Source organism: Frankliniella occidentalis, unplaced genomic scaffold (assembly GCF_000697945.3).
Source record: "Frankliniella occidentalis isolate FOCC.00 unplaced genomic scaffold, Focc_3.1 Scaffold107, whole genome shotgun sequence".
In the NCBI taxonomy this organism is placed as follows: Eukaryota; Metazoa; Arthropoda; class Insecta; order Thysanoptera; family Thripidae; genus Frankliniella; species Frankliniella occidentalis.
The window spans coordinates 830,066-835,592 of NW_026267236.1; the positions used below are offsets into that span (position 1 = coordinate 830,066).

General features: G+C 41.4%; 1 protein-coding gene and 1 long non-coding RNA gene across 12 annotated transcripts in view; one reads left to right on the plus strand and one right to left on the minus strand.

Moving 5' to 3' along the window:
* Positions 1-5,527, plus strand: part of LOC113203227 (uncharacterized) — a 165,968-nt gene that overhangs the window by 95,376 nt on the left and 65,065 nt on the right. The gene's annotated exons all lie outside the window — the stretch shown is intronic.
* Positions 140-2,050, minus strand: LOC127749926 (uncharacterized). Its single transcript, XR_008011424.1, has 4 exons — positions 1,649-2,050; positions 1,453-1,526; positions 279-326; positions 140-183 (listed from the first exon to the last, which is right to left on the minus strand). It is a non-coding gene; the product is annotated as an uncharacterized LOC127749926 (long non-coding RNA).

Sequence of the window (5,527 nt, forward strand, 5' to 3'; positions counted from 1 at the left end):
GGACCCTCCCCTCCCCCTCTTCTCCGCACAGGTACACAGCGAAAAGAAACGCAGAAAATATAAGGTATACAGAGAAATTTAATTATGGGTCTCAAAATGGCAAAAACAACAACAAAAAAAACTGATAATACAAGACAAACACAATTTAAAAAGCCGGGATTGCTTGAAGTTGAGGTAGAAAGTCTGCAAACAGAGAAAATTAAAATATTAAGAAACTTTCAGTTGTTATAAAGCACATTTGGAATATCATGCTTACAAATAAAAAACAATGAGCTTACCAGGAGTGATATTGAGCTGTTGGTAGCTTGATGAGGTTGAGAGCATAGCTGTGAAAAACAGAGAAACAAAATGTTGGTAAATTTTTAATGCTTAACATTAACTTAAAGTACAAACTATGTGCCAAGTTTGGTGACTATTGGCCATTCCCCTATGAGTAATACACTTCACAATTTCTTAAGTGCAGTTCAACCAAATATTTTTCTGACTTGGCAAGTATATTTTTTTGAAGCGGTTACTAGTGGTTAAAAACCAGTTTCACATAGTGTTATTGCTTGTGAAATAAAGTAGCATGTAGCGTCAAAGATTCATTTCAATATATTAGTCAGAACTTTACGCAATTATTGTTTTCGTAAAACCTTGTCAGTTAGATTTGGTGTTTTAAAAAATATAGAATGTTCTAACCCAGTGTTTTTGGTATCAATTGCAAGATTATTTTTAGAAATTGTTTCCAGGTAAACAATGTGAAACAATTTCTAAATAATCATCTTGCAATTGATTCTAAACACAGTGGGTTAGACCATTCTATAGTTTTTAAAACACCCAATGTAACTGCCAATGTTTTATTCAAACCATAATTGCGTAAAATCCTTACTAATATATTGAAATAAATCTTTGTCGCTACAAGTAATTTTATTTCACAAACAATAACACTACATAGAACTGGTTTTTAACCACCAGTAACAGTTTCAAGAAAATATACTTGCCAAGTCAGAAAAATATTTGGTTGAACTCTACTTGAGAAACGGTTAAGTGTATTACCCAAAAGTGGAATGGCCAGTGATCACCAAACTTGGCACACAGCTTGTACTGAAGGGCCTTGACAAAATTTAATTCTAATAGAAGGCTACTGTTTAAAAAAATTACATTTTTTCTATAAGGATCTCACTTTCATGGCCTTTTTATTTTTCCAGGATTTTCTATAAAAATTTTGCTTAGTAAATAAGGGCACGCATGCTGGTTTAATACCCACTCATCCGATATTGTATTACACTCAGAACTTTAAGAGTTCATGTGAAAAATATGTTTAGTTTTAAAGCTATTTAGTACATCTCACTGCAGTCTTTCATAAATAACTGTTCACTTCAAATTGTAATTTTAAATTGTGCACCCACAACTGATTATACAGATGGAAACCTAATATTCTTTAACAGGTAAATATTTTTGTGAACTCACCGCACTTTAAGACTTTGATCTTGTTCATCTTGAATACTGTCCTGCACGTAATCAAAGTTTAGCTGGTTGACATCCTATAAACAGGTACAAATATAATAGGTTAAGCACAACTAAAATTGTAATATTTGGGGAACTATGAAAAAACAAGAACTTCAAAGCAAAATATAGATAACAATATGATTTAACCAGTACAGACCTTGATAGAAAGCTGAGGAGTGTGGAATTCATTAGGTTGGGTCCACTCCTGTTTCCAACAATTTCAGTTTTATCTTCTGTCTTAGAGTATGCCCAAAATTAACACAGCACGTAATATTGGAATTTGGCTTGACCATTACAGAATGCAAGTAGTAAAAATCGAAAGGAAACTGATCTTGAGTGCATCTGCAGGCTGGTGGTTGCGTTTTAGATTTGTTTCGATTTAACATTGTTCCGTCTTTTCAATCACTTTCCCACCAATATATGTTATTCACTTCACACAGGGGCACAAATAGATGCAATCTAAATGATGAGAACCGAACAAAAACCTCCAAAATCCAAGAAAAATAGTGACTGTTTACACAGCCAACCGCATGGGGTTTTGCAGGTTATGTGTAGCTGGCTGCCGGCTGCCGGCTGGCTGGCTGGCTGGCTGGCTGGCGGCTGTCCGTCTCCAGCAACGCGCGTAAATTCAAACGTAGCCAGGCTGCTGCGCTGCCTGACATCCCAAAGTGTTCAACAGGCTAGAAGCTTTAATACAAGAATATTTAACGCCTTATTGCATACTTAAAAGGAATAAGGGCATTTGAAAATATTGGATTTTAACACTTTTAAGTGTTAAATTAATTGTGCAGGTGACAAGTTGAACACTTCGAAGTGTTCAACTTTCAGGTGTAACTGTTTTAATTTATGAAGTCATGAAACCCGAAGGACAAAAAGTGTGGGACACACTTGCCTGCAGGGTGCTTTTGCTTTAAGTTAACACTCACACCAAATAGGAAATTTGTATCTTTTTTCAAACAAGGCAAACTTTTCTTTTTTCAGGAAGTAAAGCCTAATGTTTGGGAAACTTTAAATTTTGTTCTCAATCGTCCCTCAGTAAATTCTGAATGTTTTAAAAGTCAACGTGGATGTTGGACTTACAACAATTTCATCTCAGCTGGAGTATGGGGAGAGTGGGGGTGGTGGGAAGGGGGGGGGCACGCCGCACTCCCCGCCACGCGCCGCCACCCCGGGCCAGCCCAGGATTGCAGCTGTACTTTTTGTACCACTCATTTTTGGGAGGCCCGGGACCGAGCATGTACCACAAATCCCACGCTCGGAGCCGGAGCGAGCGCCTAAGCTCCGGAGAACAATAGAAAAGTACACCTTGTACCACTGATGTACCTTTCTTACCAGTATTTCCTTCCGCCTCGGGAAATAAATGTGTGTTGGAATCGTTCAGGGCAAGCATCGAGGATACCCAAGACATTTTTTTCTGTCAGTTTCGGTGAAAAAAAAAATGCCACGACCAGGGCTCCGATTTTGCGGTTTTGCCCAAATCGCGTGACAGAAATATGGTCGGGCCGCAGGCCCGACCATCGCCGCCGGCAGGCTGAGCCTGCCTCTGAGCCTGCCTCTGCCGAACGAAGTTGCCGGCGAAGCGAAGCGGAGCTGGCAATTCTGTTAGGCGTAAGGGCGGGCCTGCTTGTTGGCTGAGCGATTAGCGAAGCCTATTACTCCAGTGTTGATCAAAAAGTTTCGCGTCCGTCTGTCTGTATGTCTGTCATCACGATAGTGGAACAGACAGACACTCAGACACACAGACAGGAGGTCGTTTGCATAATCCCGCTGGATAGCTTTTCTAAAGCAGAAGGGCGGGTTAAAAAAAGGGGGGGGGGGAAGGGGGTTAGTAACCCTAGTGTTCAATTCCCCCTCCCCCGGCCCACCGCCTCCAGGCACTCACCTTGTAGTGCACAGCGCTTTCAGGTGCGGCCCCGCACTTCATGTGCCGCAAGTGCAGGCAGGCATCCTGTCTTTGTGCAATGTGCGTGAGCCTTCTTTCTGCGTTAAGTATGAAGGAGCGTGCATTTTTAAGAATTGCGGCCGCGCGTGTCCTGCTGTGCGGTTGCTCTGTGGGCGCGGCACGCAACGCGAGAGCAACGTCCGCCCTTGTTGCAGCGCCGCAACGAGCCGCGGCGTGCGACTCTCAAGTCTCCGCCGGCCTCGGGTTGATGCATACTGGGCGCTCTGCTCCTAATCGGATGAGTGGCAACACCTTTTCAGAGGGATCACCCTTGGGCGTGGGCCATCTGTTTACTGACCGTCTCCGAAAACCGAATTTCTTGTCCTTATTGATGATGCATCATGTACCATGGTCCTGTAACTTGCCTGGGCCAAACCAACCCCAAAATCTGCACTTATTAACCACGAAAGAAAATTGGGAAAAGACGAGCCTTTACAGGCGGATTATCTCTGTGCTGACAGTTCACTGCAATTGTTGGGTACTTTTCCCTGAGTGTATCTGACCAGTTGTTGCGGAGTTATAGCAATCTCCAAACAGAAACTGCAGTGTTAAATTCCTACAAAGCATTCGCTTTGCAGAGCTGCGAAGTATTTTGCTCCGTTGTATCTACGAAGCATTTACTTTGCAATTACAAAGTGATGCTTTGCAATTGCGAAGCAATGAAAACGCTGCAAAGCATCGCTTTGCAATTGCAAACCGTCACTTCGTAATTGCAAAGCATGTTGACTGTTAATTTAGTTTTAGCGGGGTACAGAAGATTAAAGAAACTGAATATGCAGTTATCGGAAATACTGTGACTGTTATTTTTACATGTTCTCACCCACGTCATGCACCGGTGAGATAGAGAGGTTTTCGAGTCTTCATATTTTTTTTTTATTAATAGGGTAGGAATTCACTGGTGACAAGAGAAAGTGGGGTAAGTCCACTTTTTCCGACAATCACTTTTTTCCATTTTTGGATACTACTGGGTAATAGGAACCGTTTGGTATAGTCAAAACTTTCCTAAGTGTCCCTCCTCCTTTGTATTTTCACCATTAAAATACCACCATGGTGACAGTTGACTTTGAATGTTGACGTAAATAACCAACAATCTAGAACATGTTTTGCATAACTATTTGTCTCAGGATTGTTGATGTTACATTAGCCCTAGATAGAGGAAAAGTGAAGTCCATGCCACCTGATTTGACAAAAAGGAGCATGTCCAGTGGTGATTTCTGAGAGTGGCATAAGTCCGAGTGTGATTTGACAGACTGGCGTATGTCCACAAACATGACTTTTGAAAAGGGCGTATGTCCCGGTTGTGATTTGTCAGAATAGCGTAAGTCCTCCGGATCCATGGACATATGCCATTCTGCCAAATCACATCCGGACATATGCCTCTTTGGAAAAGCCTCGTTTTGGACTTACGCCTGTCTGAAAAATTACAACCGGACTTATCCCATATTGTCATTTTATACGTCAAATAACTCCGGTAGTATAAAACTTTCATAATTTTTTTTTTAATCGAGTGTTTCATATTGCAAAACTGAGCAATCCAAGGTATTTGCTTTGCCATATTGTCTAAAGCAGAGATACAAACCGTTTTTATGCTCTCCTGAAAAATCGGGTTTTTGGACACACGACCTTTTCACTTTTCACCAGTGAAATGATACTGGGACAATGCTCGGTCTTTTATGTTCTTTTTTTTTTTCTGAATTTCGCTATTTTTACACAAATTTCACCGTTGCATTTCATACTTTTTAAAAACATTTATTCAAAAAATCATTCAAATTCTGATATTAGCTCGACGCATCTGTGCAACAAAGGCGGATCAAAAAGCGGTCGCTGAACAACAGCGGATCAGGAAGCGGTCGCTGAACAACGACGGATCAGAAAGCGGTCGCTGATCCGTCATTGTTCAGCGACCGCTTGCTGATTCGGCATTGTTCAGCGACCGCTTTTTCATCCGCCTTTATTGCACGGATGCGTCGAGCTTCATTTCTGAACAAATCTGAAGACCATTTTTGATTGGCTGAGCGATAGCGAAGCCTATTACTCCAGTGATGATCAAAAAGTTTCGCGTCTGTCTGTGTGTGTGTGTGTGTGTGTTTGTCT